This window comes from Schistocerca piceifrons, chromosome 2, assembly GCF_021461385.2.
Source record: "Schistocerca piceifrons isolate TAMUIC-IGC-003096 chromosome 2, iqSchPice1.1, whole genome shotgun sequence".
Taxonomy (NCBI): domain Eukaryota; kingdom Metazoa; phylum Arthropoda; class Insecta; order Orthoptera; family Acrididae; genus Schistocerca; species Schistocerca piceifrons.
This window is the reverse complement of record NC_060139.1, coordinates 846,779,927-846,802,467: the sequence shown is the minus strand read 5'-3', so window position 1 is coordinate 846,802,467 and position 22,541 is coordinate 846,779,927.

Sequence of the window (22,541 nt, the reverse complement as noted above, 5' to 3'; positions counted from 1 at the left end):
AAATTCGGGAGTCTTGCTGGCCAGCATACTAGGCTGCGTCACCCAAGCTACCAACCTGGATATACATGATTAACGTAATTTGTTATTGCGAGGGCATAGTTCGGCGAAACTCCGTCCTGCTGTGGCCTCATGTTTGCTCTTACTTCCAGAGGAACGTCTGCAAGTAGCTCTGGCAGAACATCCCTGGAAAAGACAGTAATTATGGTCATTTAAACCATCAGGTAAAATGTACTGTTTCATTATTTGGTTAAATAAATTTCCCGCCCATACATTAACCTTCAATATGTCTCGACGGCCATGCTCGTACATTTGATGTGGGTTGGCATCAGACCAATAAACGTTACTTTTGGTGTCGAAGATTCCTTCTTTATTAAATGTCGCTTTGACAGCAAGCATAACTACGGGAGAAAATTAGGGCCCACTTGCTGTTCCATGTTGCAAAATTCACAAAATTCTGTACGAGATACAGAATCCCTTCCGTCAAACATACACTTTAGCCTTCTGGTGTGCTTTGAGCCCTTCTCCTTTCCACTATTGCCATAATGGTGACTGCGAAATACGCAACTGGCCCATGACTTTTCGTGTGTTCGTTTCAGGACACTGCTGCGCTAGCGCCAAAGCAGCTTCCTCTATTTGTTCTCTTACACTTGCGCGAAGTCAAACATTACTGACCCTTTTAGGCCCTGTAAAGTTGAAATTAATGAGAAACATCCATACACAATGGGGAACATCTTGAAATGCAGTATAAGTGGCAAGGTTGTAGTGGCATTTATGTTTAAACACTCGAAGCAAATACAATGCTTTAAGCTACTGTATGTATTTACCGAATACACATTTTAAGCACTCACATAAAATCCCATAAAATAAATAATAACGAAGTAGAAACTTTTGCATACGTCAGATTTTGTCTGAAATTTAAACTTTATTTCAGAACACACCCTGTCTGATCGCTGTGTTACCTTCCTTCAATACATTTTTTGACTTCAATCTTTACTTATTCGCATTGTCCCCGTTCACGCACTCGACGAGCCACAGTAGCAAATGGTATGTAAGAAAATAAAACACGGTGTGGGAAAGTTTGTGCGTAAGTATGTCTTGCTGAAGACACATTGCAGTTAACTGCACCATAACACAGACGCATGTCTGTAAGCCTGGTAAATGTAAACCGATTCAGTGTAGTCTTCTCTTACCACTACTACAACCACTACCCTATCACATCGGATAGTGCAAGAACGAAAACAGATAACCTCATGCTGTGTAGCACTGCCTCCTACCAGCAACTGACAAGCCCAGCCGCTACACGTGCGTCGAGGTACGTCATCTGGTGCCGCCTTGTGTCCTACAAAAATTACTTGTCACAGCATCACCTACATGAGTTCTGGGGTTTTTAAACGTTAATAAGAACCACCCTATATATTGAAGATCTCGTAAGAAAATGGAAGAGTGAAGTAAATGAAGGTATACAACGGAAAAGAAGATATCTTCCGAACGCTAAGCTGTATGCAGAAGATGTAGCCTCAATATAAAACACAGGAGCTAAGTTACAACATTCGGTGTAGAGGTTATGTGAATTAGGTAGACGAAGTTAAAATCTGTAAATATGTACCTCTAAAGTTATGACTCACTATGGGAAACAATGAATCATATCAAAAATTGTCATTGAAGAAAAAGCACTGGAACAAGTTTCAACTTTTAGATATTTAGGGTGCAATATCAAATTGAATTACAGTAATGATATACAATATAAAACCAATAAATTTCCTCAGATATGAGAAATTATAAATAAAACCTTAAAGAACAAGACGACGTAACGCACAGTATTAAAATTTGCAAAACATTAGTTGTATCTGTCTTCCTCTATGGCAGTTAATCTTGGACTGAATAGAAGAAAAACGAAAGCGGTGTACAGTCAGCTGAAATGAGATTTTTAAGATCCATCACAGGTTGCTGAAGGTGACTTAACGACTATACTCTTCTTTCCTATATTCAAATATCGTATGCTCTTCAGGTAAATTTCTTTGGGAATCATTTCCTGCCTATGAAAGAGCATTACCTTGCTACCACTTTGTCTGAAGTAGTGTCTAAAAGCGTAATTGCAAAACCAAATAACAATAAAATTTGCACTTTGGAAATATACTTAAGCACCATGTACTCTTTAGCTAATACAGACTGCGTGTTTCCAGAACTGAAATTTAATTTGGCTAACGAAGTCCTTCTGAAGCGTCAAGTAGGAAAACCACTGGGTCGTCGTATATAATAACAATTCAGTGTTCATCATGATTTCAGTTTCCCACTAAACCTAGTGGCTACTACGTCCACAACTGGAACAGGAACTGTGACTAAATTCACCTTCAGGAAGCACTCCGAAAATTTAATGTTTCTTTGCAATATATGATCACCACTTCCAGAAGTAACGAATTTTGAAACTTAAATCTGTTCAATCAACTTGGAACAGTTATTCAAATTAATTTTCCATAAGGTTTAAACTTAGTTTTAAGTATCAGAAAAAAATACATTTATTGACTTCCTCTCAGTACTTCGAGACTTTTCACTATTCGGATAAAGTTTATAATTGTCATTGTTCAAAGGTTTCATTGGCGTTTGCTGCATCCGGGCACTGAAATGTATCAATGGGAACAGGTTTCCCACTCAATTTAAGCAGTCATATAACCCACCTTTTTTTTGTTGCTGATCTAATTTTGTTCTTTACTATTCACTGCATTTGTCCGGGACGGACGTCCCATGAAACCTGTTCAAGTTCATTGTTGATCTGTTCACTCAGTTTTTTCATTACAGAGGTCAGCTAACCCTCTGATCGTACACGCTGAGCTATCGTGTATGCTTCATCTCGACCATCCGAGAATTCTTCCCTCCTAACCCGAACTCTCATCTTTTTACACAATGCTGACGTAGCATAACTTATGCCCAAATGCGGCTAACATTAATGAAAACTTCGAACAATTACTCATATCGCCACAACATCAAACAAGGTATCTGCTTTTTCGGACGTGTCCGAAAGAACAGACACCGCAATATGTATAGCTCTAATGATGTATCCAAGCGACCCATCAGAAATACATGATATTTTGACACTTTAAGAAATCAGCAGCTGCCGTGGCTGCTTTTACTGTCATAATAGTTACAGTTGAAGGTAAGATTTAAATGAAATTAAGTGGATTTTGAAATCAAACAATAACACCCTGTAAGTATAAATGAGAATATATTGAAAAAAACTCACTTGATCACAGAACAAGTTGAAATAAACATGGCTCTCGTTTATATTCATAACGGTTAAGAAGATCATAGCTTGCCTTGTTAATTGCATTGTAGTTGACGCTGTGGAGCCAAAAAACGCTTCTGCAGATTTCTTCATGTCTCTGGTTAAAACGATATGACCATGGCGTCGCCAGGGCTGCGTATATTCAAGGCACTTGAAGCTTAGTTGTGCAACCGCCGCAATCCCATAATTCAGACTGTAAATTCTTGCAACCATGGCCAATAATTACCAGAGAGGTCTTTATAATACGGAAGTATTAACAAACGTCTTCCTCAAACATTTTGTGCAGATGTTAATACCAAGTATAAGCTTTTGCGGAGTGCACCAAGAAAACTGTCTCCGCTATCTGGCTACTTCTGCTCTGGACAGTCTGCCAGCAGTAAACGTTTTTCCATGTAAACGGTGTTCCCAAAACTGAATGCAGTAAGGCGTTACTCCTACAGCAACACTGTCCGCCGGGTCTGCCTACATCACATGTTCCCTTATACAAAAGGCATTCCCCAAACGACATTGACAAGAAAAAAAATTTGGGTCCCCCTAATGGGTTCTGTTTACCTTATGCGTATTTTCTGCTTTTGGTAATAATAAGTAATATTAAGGAAAGGACAATTTAAGCTTGTGCATAAATGATTTGTTTTGTCTTCTGACATCTACAACACTATTTTAATTGAGTATTGTGCATAAATGATTTGTTTTGTCTTCTGACATCTACAACACTATTTTAATTGAGTATTTATCACTGTAATTATAACAACATGAAAATTTACGAAATAAGCGCGTCAGATCTCAACAACATATTCTGTGCATCGACAGTAACTCTGTTCCAATATAAGGGATCTTATAAGAAATGAGAATATACAGAATAGTTAGGAATATTTAATAAAACGGCTAAGTGGGGAGATGTAGGGAGGAATGTAGAAAAAACATTAAACATATGAAAGAAGGCAGAATTCCAGTCGTAGTAAACAAGTACAGGTCCTGAGGGAAAAGGTGTCAGAAGAATAAGAAAAAGGTAGTCTTAAAATGTGAAGTCGGAATAGGCATATATTTCCTAAATCTTGAAGAGAAGAAGAAAAGGAAGAAGAAGAAATTTCTTCATCCTTGGGGACCGCTTCGCTCTGCTTATTTGTACTGAATAAATGAATGGCCACCCCAATTGCGAAAAGATTATTTAGTTTGCTTCAGAACTTACATTGTATCAGACTAGTGGGATATACAGGACCCACTGCTCGGCTGTAAGGCTAATTACATTGGAGAATTCACCTTCACTGCTCACCTTATAAAAGATGCCTACACGGTGGACTGTATCGAAAACAACGTAGTAACTCTTCATACCGTAAAGAAGGGATACTTTATGGGCGTGCGTAATATATGAAGAAACAGTAATTTAGGCCCGCCTAAAAAAGTGCAGGGAAAAGACAATAAGCAGTGCACACTAAGATGGTACAGCATCGTGGATGTGCGCCCCCCTCCCCCTTACAGATAGCTTCCTTTAAAGACACACTGCAATTTCGTAGCAGCTTTCGTTTGTCAGTGTAATGTAAACATTATCATGGCTGTTTGAGGTGGAGGGAAACAGGGCGTTTTGAACTATGATTGCATACGATACCGGCAGAGATCAGTCCTGATCTATCAAGTTTATGATACTGGCAGTCTCAGTAGACAGTTGTGCTGAAGCCATTACCGAATGCTGTATCTATTTCGGTTTGCTTTGTGTTGTACGTTGTCAGCTGTTTACTTTCATTTTTTTTGGAAAGAGTGAAGAGACTGGTCGTGGTCCAGTCGGGGATCGAGTGCGACCCTCATAATACCAGAAGGGATCGACGGTCCCTGTGACCATTACGTCAGTTCGGCTTTCGCAGGGGCACAAAACGCGGCTATTGACTGCCAGTCCTACATGAAGAAGCCGGGGTTTATTCCCTGCTCCGCTCCTCTCCCCTCGGACACACTTCCGTTCATTTACGTTTGCGACCGCTGTCAGGTTGAAGTGTGCACACTATAAATATGTCCTTATCTTTTAAGCAGTCCACGTTGCCTCCACAACACTCATGACCTCTGCATTTCCCTGTGTTTCAACTTCTGTCTTATCACCCCCGCCCAACACACACACACACACACACACACACACACACACACACACACGCGCGCGCGCGCGCGAACACATACAGACACACATGAACACATACACACACACACACACACATGAACACACACACACTCACACACACACTAACAAAAACACACACACACATACACACACACACACACACACACACTAACAAAAACACACACACACACACACACACACACACACACACACACACACACACATATGAACACACACACACACACACACACACACACACACACACACACACACACACACACACATATGAACACACACACACACACACACACACACAGACACACACACAGGAACACAACACACACACACACACACACACACACACACACACACACATGATCTCACACACACACACACACACATGATCTCACACACACACACCCAAACACACTCATACACACACAGACACACGCACACACACACTTGCTGGAGCACAAAACGCGGCTGTAGACTGCCAGTCCTGCGTGATGGAGGCGGGGTTTGTTCCCTGCTCCGCTCCTCTCCCCTCGGACTCACTTCCGTTCATTCACGTTTGCGACCGCTGTCAGGTTGAAATGTGCACACTATAAATATGTTCTTATCTTTTAAGCAGTCCACAATGCCTCGACGACATGCGTAACTCTGAATTTCCCTGTGTTTCAACTTCTGTCACCGCCCCCCCCTCCAACCCCAACACACACACGCACACACGCTCACGCACATGCTAGATGACATAACCCTTGGCCTCGACGCACCGTCCACTGCAACTACTTTAGAAATTCAATAAATGTAAGAGAATTTAATTGATAAAGCATGTCGAAATGTAACATTGGACTGCGTTATTTATGAGGTCAACGTTCTTTACACTGATTCTAAATATTCTCTGTACTCTGAATTCAGTGATGTAACTCATTTCCTTTTGTCAGATCACGTTTTATTGCTATTTCACATTTTAAAATATGACATTTAAGAAACTCTTTATAGAATACATATGCTGATTATGGTTTGAATACAATATATATGCTGATTATGTTTTGCAAACAGTCTTGGATTTGAATAATGTCTAATCTATGTCTGTAAGATCATACATTAAATCATTTTATGGAGGAAAGGCTCTTTTCAAGGACTTTTGAATGTGTTTTACATCTGGAATGTCTTTCTTGGGGCACCAACAGTAGTCTACAAGCTTTTTCACACCCAAGAATAGATTTTAATGTTAAAGCATGCCAATACTTTTAATACATCAAAATGCACATATTTTATGGTAGCAATTTCTTCTATGGTATTATCTCTTCAAAATCTAGTCGACTTTAACTTTCTTCTACATTTGACTTTCCTTCACCTACGGACAATATAAACTATATTTGAATGTTTCCCTATTTCTTTTCGTATTTTATACATGTGTGAATTTAATCATGTCGAAACTCCTACACTCCTGCTATGTAAAGTATTTAAGTATTCATTATATTATGCAAGTACATTGTCAGTTTCAAATTCCACTAGCAAAGGACTTTAACATATAAGCCAAAACTTGTATTCGGGTAATATAATTAACTTCTTTGCGACTAGAGCACTCATTCATTAAATAATGTAATTTTGACGGTATATATACAGAGTGCACGAAAATTCCCGTTGCAGACTTCTAGAACTTGTAGAGGGGATTGAATAGACAATATTTTGCAATGGAACCCATGTCCGGAAACGTACCACTTCCGTGTTACAGCCATTTGCAAACATGTTTCCTAGGTAGCTATACAGCAGGGTAGCCATGGTGGCGGTGCTTACATGGGATCAGCTGACATCATTTGACATCTGTGCTATGTCTTTGACTTGGTTCGGGCCCTACTCAGGTGTCTGTGAGTGTACGAGCAATTTGGTTGAGTACAGCGACATGATCATTCTGAATGGCGAAGCTCACTGTAATGGAGAAGCTGGTCGTCGCCTTTATCGAGACCCTTCTCCACAACGTCCGACTCCATGGCATGTCCTTTTTGCTACAATCACTCACCGGCTTGGAGTAAACGGTACCCTCACAGTCAGTAGGCGTGATTGTTGTGCTCCAAGGAGATGATGCACACCCGAAGTGAAAGAGGCCGTTCTGCATCACGCTAAAGGGAACCCATCAATAAGTACATGAGCAATTGCGCGTGTAACGGATATTGCTCCCAGCACCCGCTGGTATGTTATAGATTACTTGTAAAAGTTGCCGCGTTACCAACACGTTTTCAAATTGTTTTGAAACACGGAAACGGTACGTTTCCGGATATGGGTGCTATTTTAAAATATCATCTACTGAGACCCCTTTACAAGTCCTAGAAGTCTAAGAGAAATTTTAGAGTATCCTGTATATGTTGATCGCACATGGCAAGTCAACGCAATTGGAAGACAAGAAATCGAACTCCAGTACCTACTGCTTTCTGTCAGACCAATACGAACTGAGTCATTGAAATGTATTTAAGACACATGTCCATAGTTATAACTTGTGTCTGGTTCCTCTGCATTTCAAAGTGCAGTGAAATACATATGTCAAGGTTAGGGGCATAATTTGGTGTACATAATAGGTCTGAGTTGCACTTCTGTACTCTAACATGTTTTATGTGGCTCCCAATTTCAGCTGAGTATCTGAAAAACTGAATGTAGCGACAATATCAGTGATCACTGAGACTTCATTCTAAACATTTCAGTATTATAATTGTTATTCTTGTTTTTTACTTTAACTGCTACTTTGTTAGTTTCATAGTATATACAGTAATGATGTTTCAGGAACGTAGTCTAAAATAAAACTGAGGTCCAGTGGTAAACTACTGGTGTCGTGCCAGGTAGGACCAGAACTTGAAATACTCGTCGAACTAATGATGTTTTGGTTTCTGGTCGTTTATCAAAATCTCTTGGGGCATATTTTTTGGTGATGTCGTACACTACATAGTTTATTTACTTCGTGATTCCGTACTTGTTGTCCGTTTAGACAAAATATGTTATTGACGCTACGATTAACCGTTCTTTTCGACTTTCGGTACGCACTGTACTCCATAGCATTATGTAAGCTATCGGATCAAAGGTATAACGAAACGTTTTAGTGGACAGTAATATTATGTGTGTTCACTTTTCTACTTTACGACCGCTTGAATTTAACTGGAGTCTGTTTCAATGTGTCTGAGAGTTTATGGATGAAAGATATCCAATTCTATCTCAAGAGGTGAAACTAGAGAAGGTAGTGATGCTGGACGCTGTCGTCTGCAGCGAAGTCGACTGGGTAACTCACATCAAAAGGATTCCATTCCGTTCACGTCGGGACAGAGAGATTATTGTCCACAACCCAACGTCTAACTCTTTCTGCTTTATGATAGGGTGCATTGTCTTGCTGATACTGTCGTCGTCTCTGAGCTGTTCCTCTACCGTACACAGTGCACAATGCTCCAAAATATATTCCTATACTCCCGACCACACCCATAATCCAACACCACTTCTTCTGTACGTAATTCTTTACATTACTCATAACAGCAGGTAATACACTACTGGCCATTAAAATTGCTACACCACGAAGATGACGTGTTACAGACGCGAAATTTAACCGACAGGAAGAACATGCTGTGATATGCAAATGATTAGCTTTCCAGAGCATTCACACAAGGTTGGCGCCGGTGGCGACAACTACGATGTCCTGACATGAGGAAAGTTTCCATCGCATTTCTCATACACAAACTGCAGTTGACCGGCGTTGCCTGGTGAAACGTTGTTGTGATGCCTCGTGTAAGGAGGAGAAATGCGTACCATCACGTTTACGACTTCGATAAAGGTCGGATTGTAGCCTATCGCGATTGCGGTTTATCGTATCGCGACATTGCTGCTCGCATTGGTCGAGATCCAATGACTGTTAGCAGATTATCGAATCGGTGGGTTCAGGATGGTAATACAGAACGCCGTGCTGGATCCCGACGGCTTCGTATCACTAACAGTCGAGATGTCAGGCATCTTATCCGCATAGCGGTAACGGATCGTGCAGCCACGTCTCGTTCCCTGAGTCAACAGATGGGGACGTTTGCAAGACAACAACCGTCTGCACGAACTGTTAGACGACGTTTGCAGCAGCATGCACTATCAGCTCGGAGTCCATGGCTGCGGTTACCCTTCACGCTGCATCACAGACAGGAGCGCCTGCGATGGTGTAGTCAACGACAAACGAATGGCAAAACGTCATTTTTTCGGATGAATCCAAGTTCTGTTTACAGCATCATGATGGTCACATCCGTGTTTGGCGACATCGCGGTGAACGCACATGGAAGGTGTGTATTCGTCATCGCCATACTGGTGTATCACCTGGCGTGATGGTATGGGTTGCCATTGGTTATACGTCTCTGTCACCTCTTGTTCGCATTGACGGCACTTTGAACAGTGGACGTTACATTTCAGATGTGTTACGACCCGTGGCTCTACCCTTCATTCGATCCCTGAGAAAGCCGACATTTCAGCAGGATAATACAAGTCCCCGTGTTGCAGGTCCTGTATGGGCCGTTCTGGATACAGAAAATGTTCGACTGCTGCCCTGGCCAGCACATTCTCAAGATCTCTTACCAATTGAAAACGTCTGGTCAATGGTGGCCGGGCAACTGGCTCGTCACAATACACCAGTCACTACTCTTGATGAACTGTGGTATCGTGTTGACGCTGCATGGGAGCTGTACCTGTACACGCCATACAAGCTCTCTTTGACTCAATGCCCAGTCGTATCAAGGCCGTTATTACGGCCAGAGGTGGTTGTTCTGGGTACTGATTTCTGAGGATCTTTGCACCCAAATTGAGTGAAAAATGTAATCACATGTCAGTTCTAGTATAATATATTTGTCCAATGAATACCTGTTTATCATCTGAATTTCTTCTTGGTGCAGCAATTTTAATGGCCAGTAGTGTACTTTCCATGCATTGGCTTAACGCAAAACCTTCCACCAGATTTCCACAGTGTATAGTGTGATTAATGACTGAATCACTCGTTTCTAATGACTCTCTGTCTAGTGTTGTAGCTCTTTACACAACCTCTGGCATCGCTTACCGTTGACTACAGAAATGTGAGGATTATGAAAAGCTACTCGTCGATTGTGCCCCATTGTTTTTAAGTATCTGCGTACATTGTTCTAGCTGGACTGCTGGTAACTCTTTAGCGTTCAAAAGTGATTTCTCCTGCTGGTTTCATTCAATGCTTTACAGCTATCTGCCTCAGTGCTCGAAGGCCACGTCTGTCAGGACATCAGGCCCGTCTGGTCTTGGTTTGTCTGTTGTTGCTTCTTTGCCTTTCCACATATCAGTCACATCACCAACAGTCGACATCACCAACAGTCGACATCACCAACAGTCGACATCACCGATAGTCGACATCACCAGCAGTCGACCTGAGCAACTTTAGAAGAGTTGAAATGTCCCCGATGAATTTCTTATGCAAGTGACATCAAGTGACTGGTCCACGTTCAAAGTCCACTGAGTCCCTTGACGAACCTGTTCCGTTATTTCTACTTCTCTTCTAACAACACAATACAACACGCCTCCATATATACTGGCGGATCCGACTCCCGTAATGTCTAGTGGTCAGTTCCTCATTAAATGGTTCAAATGGTTCTGAGCACTATGGGACTTAACTTCTGCGGTCATCAGTCCCCTAGAACTTAGAACTACTTAAACCTAACTAACCTAAGGACATCACACACATCCATGTCCGAGGCAGGATTCGAATCTGCGACCGTAGCGGTCACGCGGTTCCAAACTGTAGCGAGTAGAACCCCTCGGCCACTCCGGCCGGCTAATTCCTCATTACGTAGAGCTATCCGGATACTTCTGATCACATAGAGTATGTGCTGCTGGACCTATCAGCATATGGGCTTTAATCAGGTGGCGTTCTAGTGTAAGAAAAGTGTTGTAGTATGCCCAATACTATGTTGTCACTTGAGTACCGTCTGTACCGTCTGTTACTCTCTTCACAGCTAATGTGTCCGTTAAATACTTGATTACTATAGACGGAACTCAAACAGTGAATTTAGTGAAGAAACAAAATAGCTCAAATAGACAAATAGGTCATTTCTTCAATGTATTAGATATGTTATTACAACAAAAACTCTTTTCTTTCAATGATGTCCAGCCCAAATCCTGTATCATTTCAGTGACACTCTCTCCAATATTTTATCATAATACGAAACTTGCTGCCCTTCTTTGAACTTTTTCGGTCTACTCCGTCAGCCCTATCTGGTAAGGATCCCACACCACGCAACAGCATTCTAAAAGAGGACGGGCAAGAGTAGTGCAGGCAGTCTCCTTAGTAGATATGTTACGTTTTCCAAGTGTCCTGCCAATAAAACGCAGTCTTGGGTTAGCCTTCCCCAAAACATTTCTATGTGTACCTCCAATTTAAGTTACGCGTCAGTTATGTAACCGAAGTTTAACGGACTCCTTTTAGCACTCATGTGGATGACCTCACACTTTTCGTTATTTAGGGTCAACTGCCAATTTTCGCACCATTCAGATATCCTTTCTAAATCTTTTTGCAATTTGTTTTGATCTTCTGATGACTTTATTACCATATGAATGACAGCCTCAACTGCAAACAACCTAAGACGGCTGCTCAGATTGTCTCCCAAATCGTTTATATAGATAAGGAACAGGAAAGGGCCTATAACACTACCTTGGGGAACGCCAGAAATGACTTATGTTGTACTCGATGATTTTTCGTCAATTACTACGAACTGTGACTCTCTGGCAGGAAGTTACAAATCCAGCCACATAATTCACACGATATTCCATAAGCACGCAATTTCACAATAAGCCGCTTGTGTGGCACAGTGTCAAAAGCCTTCTGGAAATCCAGAAATACGGAATAGGTCTCAAATCCCTTGTCAATAGCACTCAACCCATCATGCGAATAAAGAGCTAGTTGTGTTTCACAAGAACGTTTTTTTCTAAACCCATGTTGGCTGTGCGTCAATAGACCGTTTTCTTCGAAGTATTTCATAATATTCGAACACAATATATGTTCCAGAATCCTGATACACATCGACCTTAATGATATGGGCCTGTAGTTAAGAGGATACTCCTACATTTATCGAATATTGGTGTAACCTGTGCAAATTCCCAGTGTTTTGGTTCGGATCTTTCGTCGAGTAAACGGTTGTATATGATTGTCAAGTATGGCGATAATGCATCAGCATACTCTGGAAGGAACCTGATTGGTATACAGTCTGGACCAGAAGACTTGCTTTTATTAAGTGATTTGAGTTGCTTCACTATTCCGAGGATATTCACGTCTACGTTACTCATGTTGGCAGCTGTTTTTTATTATAATTCTGGAATATTTACTTCGTATTTTTTTATAGCAGGACCCCTTTGGTGGTCATCCGCGGTATTCTTACATCACAGCGGTACATGGCATTCTTCATTCTGTTTTGTGACCCTTCATGGAAAGCCATCCACGGCTTACATTTCAGCAAGCTAAAGCCCGTCTGCACACGATATGAGTTTCTATTGCTTGTTTTCGTGCTTCTGAAACCATACTTTGGCCAGCAGGGTCGCTGGATACCTCTCCAATCGGGAAGGTTTGGAGAATTATGGGCAGTGTCCTACAACCAGCTTGGGATTTCGGCTATTTAACAGGCCAGTCGGACAGAAACTGGTGCGGTATCCCTCAGGAGAACATGCAGCGTCTCAGTCAATCTCAGGCGGAGTAACTTCTTGTGTAAGGGTCAAAGGTGGAGGGACATGTTACTGACTTGCTCAAATTGTGAAGTTCGTTCTCTTGAATAAAACATGCAATTTTCCTGAAACTGTGACAATAAAACCACAAAATATCATGCTAAATGTTATTAGAAAAATCTTCACAAATCTAGCTAGTGAACTGACATCACGTCTATGTCCATTGAGTTGAGGAAATTTTAGTATGGAATGTATTGGTATGCGCGCAATAAGTACGCAAAAGTAAGGGAAAGTAAAGCACTGAAAAAGGGAGGAAGCGACTAAATTATTAAAATATTAATACAGAAAAAATTAACTTCTTATCTTTATGGTTCTATAAAAGACAGAAATACGATGTGTTATTTAGTTATCGCCCAAAATTTTTATAGAAACCAATCATTTAAGTCAAATATCAAAGAACTTGTAGAACATCATTTTTAATAGAAAAAAAGGAAGGGGAGAGAAAATGAAGTGACGGAAAATGATGAAAGGAAAGGAGGGAGGGGGGGGGGGGGGGGGAAATTGGGGACGAATTTAGTTAGCTATAGTGTAACCGTCATCATAAATTCGCAGGAAAAAATTTGTAGAACATATATCAAAATTGTTTTGAAATACAGCAGAAATGTATCCACAAACATTAAGAGTCACCTAATGTGCGGTCTATAGAGAACACTAAAACATAATCTCATAAAAAAGGAAGGTAAAAGTCTAAGCTAAATAATAATAATAATAATAATAATAATGAACTAGCGTTTCGGTACAGGATGCAATTATACCAGGAAAATGACCAAACAAGAACATGATATCTTCATTAAAGCCTGCATGTGCTGTATTGTCAAAATAAAGGCTTGAAACTAAAAGTATTCTGCTTTCAAGTTCACCTGTTCATTTAAAATGAGACCGTCTCTGTGAGTGAAAAATTTAAATATTTCGAATTCCTCCTACAAATCTAGTCTGTAGCCTTTAACTTCGTAATCTAAGAACATTAAACCTTCGAGTTCTGCGGGGAGTATTCAAGAAGTTGCTATTGATTCGGCTGTTGGTTTTTTTTTTTTCGCAAAGAGTACATTACAGTCGCTGCCTTCAGCTACGTTCAATGGAAGATGCACGATATCAAAGAGAACTTTTTTATTACATTAAACAGGGAGTACAGTTACAATGCTCTCGACTTCCTTTATTCTCCTTGAATTACGTGACAATGTGGATCCCATCTCCTCACCAACTATGGGCCTCAGTTGACAGATCATGGCAACCGACACTGAAAAAAATAACACCTTGTTTTCCGGTATCACAAATTTCGCATGAAACGGAAAAAAGGAAAAAATAAATTGAGGAGTTTAGCGCAAGAAGGAGACAGCTCCACTTTTTGGCTCTATTGACTTGAACATTCTATCTCATACAATAACAAAAGCCCCTTCGTTTGGTGCAAGAAAGAGTTTCAGAGAAATGCAACAGCTGGAGCTGCCTGTACTCCGAGTTTGCCTGAAAACAGAAGCAGCTCTGGGAGCTGCCTCGTTCTTCCTCCAAACAATAGCAGGAAGGAGGTTGTGTTACGTATTGTTCAGCAGACCGGTGTAAACATCGCGCGTTTCATGTGACTGAAGTGGACCGGAGATTTATTTTCCACTTTGTTGAAACGTTGAAGAACTTTTTTGTGAAGAACACTTACTTATCATATCGAACAAGAAAAGAAGAAAATATTTAATCACTAAGTACAAAATATTCCTCTATGAACAGCCATACATCGGTAAAGGAACCATTCAATGCAGTGCGACTGTAGGGATGACTGTCTTCGATAATGCGCAAATTTGCAAACAAGGACCTTACAGTCTCATAACAATGGACCACCTTCATCAAACTTATGATTGTCTCCTCCAGCTTAAAGGTCAAATGCTTAAAGATGTCAAAGAGCTGGCCAGAAAGTATGTTGGGCAAAACGCGAAATGTGGTTTTACGACCGGTTGACGTCAGATGCTTCAAACGATCCTGAGGTGACTGAAGGGGAGCTAGAAGACCGAAGAAGAACTGTAGAATTAATGTATTATGCCAATAATGTTGTACTATGTTTATTAATAAATGTTTTTTAATCTGAAATATGGTTAATTATGAAGAAAATGGTCCTACAAAGAGTTTTACATTCACTTTGGAGCAAAACGGAGGCAGCTCCAAAATTCAAAACTCTGTTGCACGTACCTGAGTGCATGCATTTGTGTGTATTCTCGTCAGTAGTATTAGATACCGCATAGCTATAGCAAGGCTGACAACTTTTTCGTTTTAGTGAAAACTGAATTTTTAAAACTTTTTTTTTTTTATTTGCCACAAGCTGGAAAAAATGGAGCTGCCTCCTTCTTGCACGAAACCCTTCAATTGTGTTACCATATTGAAATGAAGTTAATGTAAATGCATTGAATATAAAGTAAAAAGTATTTAATATTTGTAACACTAAAATTTCAAACTTCGGAAAACAAACGAAGAAAAGTCATTTCTCTTTAGTTGTGTTGCAGCTACATTCCTGTCTGATGTTCAGTGTTTAATATAACCCAAGTCTTTGTTTTAAATTGTTTTTGCTACACAGTTTTTCACTTTAATGCCTTATGTCGGGTCAGCCTGCTGCGGATGCGGAGTGGAGGGGTGGCGCAGCGCCTCTTCAGGAAGTACTGGTCCTCGGCTGACGGTCAGCAGCCTCGCGAGTCCTTCAAGCCGGTGGGCGTCAAGAGCTTAGTTCCCGCCGTGCTCGTCCTGGCGACGGCGGCGCTGCTGTCGCTGTGCCTGTTACTGTTGAAGAGGGAGTTCTGCAGGATGTCGATTCTGGGGGACGCCACTACAAGCACCGACCATTAGGGAGCTTACAATGCACGGCACAGCAAAGATGTCACCCCCCACACTCTGTTTTCCACAATCGATCACTGTAAATTTTCGAATCACCGTTTCAAATAGTCAGTTAACTAAAATCAGTTCAATAATCTGATGATTATTTTAGAAACACTCATAACCAGCAGTGAAAAAAAAAATGGCTCTGAGCACTATGGGACTCAACTGCCGAGGTCATTAGTCCCCTAGAACTTAGAACTAGTTAAACCTAACTAACCTAAAGACATCACAAACATCCATGCCCGAGGCAGGATTCGAACCTGCGACCGTAGCGGTCTTGCGGTTCCAGACTGCAGCGCCTTTAACCGCACGGCCACTTCGGCCGGCTAACCAGCAGTGAAATATACCTTTTTCTGCAGGAGTTATTGTTGATTTGTTTGTATTCTTGGGAGTTTCTTTATTTACATATGAAGGACATACAAATGAACTGAATATTCAAACACATGTGACTAACAATTTATGCTGTGTCTCAGTACAACCGCATATGACTAAAATTGATTATTTACGCACAAGTGAATTTTTTTTTTCAACAAGGATTTTATCACTAATGCTTAGTAAAAATGCACAAATGATAAAATCATGACTCACAACAGAATTAATTTGGTAGTACTTAACCAACTATGTACACTGGATAACAATTCTACAATAAAGACAGTCTGTATTTTGTACCTAGTAACATCTGAGACATACAACAGCCAGTGGAATTACAGGATAATTTTCCACCTAATGCTGGTTCGTGTCCTTCACAATGAAGGAAAAGGCTGAAAGAATAGTGATGCACTGCTCCATGTTATAGGAATTAATCGTCCAGTAGACTACCTTGGTCCTAACCACGCGGTTTCTAAGATTCTGCCTGTCTTAACCTCGAAACTCTGTTTCAGATTCTCGGGCAAAAATATGTCTTGAGTTCGAAACAGAAAGCCCATTTTAAGAAAAAGAATCCACGCTGCAGACATAGAAATCATGTGATGATGTAGTGATTGAAATATAGATTAACAAGTTCAAGGAATGGGAAAATACGAATGCATTTCCACACTCTAAACTTCTACGTGAATCATATATAGGTAAATGCACAATTGTTCATAACACTTGGTATACAGTGCACGTCAGGGCAAAATCAATTGGGAATGATGCTTCTCATGCTTGATACAAAACCCATGAACTCTAATTTGGTTTAAGGAAAATTTTCAGATATAGAATGAATAATAGAAGGAATGATGCCCTGTTGTATTCTGTGCACATGTGCAACACCAAGGTTTCACTTTCCCAAAGGCAATCAGACAAAAGCATATCGATATGAACTCAAACCATCCAAAATTCCTACAGATTATGAGAGAGCGTCCCTCTTGCGTAAGAAGAGCTCAGACTAAGGCTTCATTAACCATAAAATGGTAAGACAAAGTGCATGGATACCTTCAGTGTGGGGATAGGGTGAACATTCGGTATGTGAACAAATATTCTCGTAACTTGTAATACTTTACTCTATATTCAAGACTATTTGACCGGGGCTTATACCCATATCTACTCTGGTAATTTCTATGCACGTCTGAACATCTTACTGTATCCTGGAATTCTTGGTAGAGTGATTTTAATTATGAGTGATAGCCAGGTTTTAACTATATTTACTGATTCTCTTTGAAACGTGAAACATAACTTTAGCTTTCACTTCAAACCTATACAGAGAGTGATAACCCTTTGCTTTATCATGACCATAACTTACGTATGTTGTTCCAATAAAGCTTTAATCATTGTTCTGAAATCCTTCTTTTATATTGCAAATCGTTCTTTGCAATGGGGTCCAATACAACCTGCATTTAGTAAGGAAGGGGAGTGGTAAGCTGGTTATATTGATCTCGAAACATGATTCATTACAGTTTTCTACATTTATTGGTATAAAACACAGGCTTCACAATAAGGTTATACACTGATCAGCCAGAAGATTATGACTACCTATTTAATATTGGGTACCTCCACCTTGTAAGACATCGTGGTCTCCTGAGCTTCATTGCTTATATATCCCGCCCTCACAATCATATTCCACACATCAAGACGCTTCATTCGAACCCAAACTTGATAAGATGAAGTCAATGTTGTATTAATTCATGTACACGATATGCAAATAACAAATAAATCGCAAGTGCACACCGAAGTTTAAATACTCGAGGCTGGCGCACACACACACACATTCAAGACACGACGGTCACAAAAGCTTTTAGTTTGGGAGAGGTAAACCACGCGCCATTTGGCCAGTCCCTTCAGAGGACAAGTCAACCTATCTACATCGGCCAGTGACCGCCTGTAGAACAGACAGCGTTTGCCCGAGTGAAAAGGAGAACGACCCTGTGTTCGACTTAAAAGCAAATTCCGCTACATTGTGTGGGAGCGCCCAGCCTACGCGTTCTTTACAAACATAGCATGCAGGTTCAGAGGTTTTCACAGGGAGACAGCAAACGCCAAACGCTGATGTTACAGATTTCTGGACTGGTCGCCTTAAACGAAACGTCATTCTGTCGTTTTAGAAGAGCAATGCTGATTGGCAGACGATATCCCTGACGCCTTGAGCTGAAGGAGTAATGGAAGATACTGAAAGATATACCCCTTCACGTCTGGCGTGGAGAGGGGGCGTTCCGTTGTCGCTCTTGGAGCGAGAACACGTAACGAGAGCATGTGTGCTTGTAGTGTACTCACAGAGCGAGGAACAAGTTTCTCCTCAGTACTTCACTGGGAGGAACCTCTGTCGAGAGCGAATCGGAGTGCGACTCTATATTGAGTCCTTGCGATTAAACATTGTTCACTGTGTTGGCCGCCACACTTATTGTGCGAAGTCAATGGACAGAGTTATAGTTAAATGCCTGCGAGCGAATTTTTGAGTGGCATCACAGTGGACTGGTTATCTGACCGGTGTACCACGCCAATAGTTAGACTAGGGGCGAATAGGAGGGAGAGTTTGATTGGCGAAGGTCAATCCAGATAGAACGAGAGTTATCTTATTAGTCAGCAGCGAGCGGTGAAGACAGCAGTCATCGCAGTTTCCGGTATTGTGCACTACAGCTCTTGCGAGCCACGTATTTCCTCCACAACAGTACACTTCACTGCATTTCACATGTGACAGCCTTGACCGTACCTAGCAACATGTTAAAAGATAATTATCCAAGTTGAGTAGGTGCGGCTCTCAGCCATTCTGACAAGTCAATAACAATCTTAACTTTGTATAGAAATTTCATTAGCGAATCCTATCCTTAAGAGGTAACTTCACATTCCAAAAAGAACCCGGAAATAACTTGTTCAGTTCATAACTAGAAGTACCATTGTGAATGTGAATGGTTTAAATGGCTCTGAGCACTATGGGACTCAACTGCTGTGGTCATCAGTCCCCTAGAGCTTAGAACTACTTAAACCTAACTAACCTAAGGACATCACACACACCCATGCGCGAGGCAGGATTCGAACCTGCGACCGTAGCAGCAGCGCGGCTCCGAACTGGAGCGCCTAGAACCGCTCGGCCACCACGGCCGGCTGCCATTGTCATTTCTCCGAATTTTTGCAAAAAAAATAATAATTTTCGTTAGTTTCATGTTTTTCTTAACTAGCACTACTCCAGTACCCAAGTACCTCACTAGTTACGTAAGAAATTTTGTGAATTTTTGTGTTATTTCCTTACAGCAGACGACTTCAGAAGATAGTTATTGCTGAAAGTTTTTCGGGCATTTCTCTTTAGAACGTTAGGAGCGTCTGCCTGACTTCTGTAGTAGTGTGGGGGTGGAAATTGCATATTGCAGGAGCCACAGGATAAACGGTACATCTCAGATTTATCCGTTGCGCAGAATGACAGAATAGCAACCACATATCACACCGCAGAACCTTTGACAAGAATAACGAAGGCGACACGTCGTGGCATGGGAGCAATGAGGCCTTGGTAGGCTGCTGGAGGGAGTTGGCACCACGTCTACACAAATGAGTCATCTAATTCCTGTAACTTCGGCGGAAAAGGGGGGGGAGGGGGGAGACGATTAGCTTTGACGACTCCTTCAATCACATCGTAGATGAGTTCGATCGGGTTCACATGTGGCGAGTAGGAGGCAGGGGGCGCAGCCTATCAATTTGAGCTCGACACTGTGTTTCTCGAACCACACCATCACACTCCTGACCTTGTGATATGGCGCATTACCTTGCTGAAAAATGATACTACAGTCGGGGAACATGTTCATCATAAAGGGGTGTACGTGGTCTGCAACCCGTGTACAATACTCTTTGGCTGTGATGGTACCTTGCACGAGCTCCGCTAGACCCATGGATGAGCACGTGAATATTCCTCAGAGCATAAAGAAGCCGCCGCCAACTTGACTCTGTCCTGTAGTACAGGTGTCAAAGAGCAGTTCCACTGAAAGACGACGGATTCGCGCCCTCCCATTTGCATGACGGAGAAGGCATCGGGAATCCTCAGACCATCCAACGCCCAACCACTATGCCATTGTGCAATGCCGATGGTCAGTAGTAGTTGCCGATGTCGTGGTGTTAACAGTTGCACATGCGTGCGTCGTCGGTTGTGGAGGCCCATCGTTAGGAGTGTTCGGTACTCTGTGTGTTCAAACACAGTTGTGCTCTACCCAGCATTAAAGTGTAATGTTACTTCCGAAACACTCCGTTGCGTGTCCTGTTTTACCAGTCTACGACGTCCGACATCTATAATGCGGGGTGGCTGCCCAACCTCACGCTGGACGTGGTTTCACCTTGGTGTCACCACATGTCGGAGACACCACACCACTCCTCGAACACCCGACAAATTGTGCGTTATGCGAAATGCTCGTGCCGAGCCTCCAGGCTGTCTCAATATATCTTCAGTCAAGCTCCGATAGATCGCGCGCCTTCCCCATTCTACACCTTTACTAACACCGGATGCACCGTTCCAGTGTCTGAGAAGCAGTCTTTCCTCGCCACGTGACGCTGCATTCACCTGGACGGGTTTATACCAATAGTAGGTCGGTGGGCATAATGTTCTGTCTGATCAGTGTATATACACCCCTGATTCTAGGTATGGTAATCACGTTTCGGTTAAAGACGACAGTTATGAATTTTACATTATTTGTCTCCTACATATAAAACGAAATTCAGTCACGCTATAGGGTAGGGGCACGGATTAAACTCAGTGTTGTTCCACGTAGCAGTACCCAACATCATATTCACACAAGATCGTTGAACTACAGCAGAGAGGTAGGGGGGGGGGGGGGGGTTGTGCATGGTAGATATTCCGACTATTGCGCCAGCTTGCACTGTCGGGAACCGAAGCAGAACTAACATTCCTGTGGACTTTGTATAACTGCACATTGACGAATATACAAATTATGCTACACACTATCAGAATAGTCGCCGTATCTGATATTGTCCAGCAAAGGAAGTTGACGAAGCTTGACTCAACGAAAGAAATCTACCACAAAGGCTAAACCCTAAGGTAAATCATGAATTTAGCCTTTCCACGCTATTCAACACCAAGGGATTCAAATAAGCATGTTGCGTGGACAAGGAGTAACGAACACACAGCGGCAGAAAACCATGGAGTCCGTTGGCATTCACAAAAAACTAATCGAAAATTACTAAATTAATACGTAAGTCATGGCTGATAACATCAATATATCACATTCCATGAAATGAAAGATCTGACTCACGTTCAGATTTATGTACCACGTGAATTACTACTATACACATGGCCAAACCTCAGTTACAAAGAAACAAGGTAACTATAACAAAAATTCTCGCAAAAGGGGGTAGCCAGTTTCATAGAATCAGTTTTGGAAAACATCAGTACACTTTATGATACTTTAATACGTCAAGTGGTCTCAGAACATATTGCCTGCGCCCACGTGATGACCACTGCAGTATCGTTACTAGTCACAAAGAAACTGCACAAAATTTATAAAATAACTGAGTGAAAATACTATAGCACGGCTTCTGTTCTCTTAAGGAAGACTTGAGGATGATTAACTATAGCGAAACTTTGAATTTCTAGTTGTTAATCTGAACTCACAGAATTGAAGCGAACGTTCGCTCCTGACCACGTAACAATCAGACAGATATAAAATTCAACTATTTCGAAAAACTTGACAAATTAAGTAACAGCTTGGTACATTCTCTCAAATAACTAGATTTTATATGAATCTCCCAACGTCCAAATGCAGCTGATAACCGTGAACCCTACCCTACCCTATCCTGCCCACCCCAAACTACCCACTCCTTCCACCTTTAATTCACATAGAATAGATTTGACACTCAGTTATTACCGAAGCAGAGTTTGTAACTGATGGTCAACACTCATACTCAGTGGTTACGTACACAATTTACTAATTGCTTTATACTAACGAAATTGCGATAATTAAACCGTCTTTTAACACTTCCCTGACTAAATTGACTCTAAACTATGCATTAAGAGCGTTATCCACGATGATATCTACCATATCACCAAGTGCTCTATAGCAGCATTTGCATCTCACAGCCGACCGCGGTGACCGAGCGGTTATAGGCGCTACAGTCTGGAACCGCGCGACCGCTACGGTCGCAGGTTCGAAT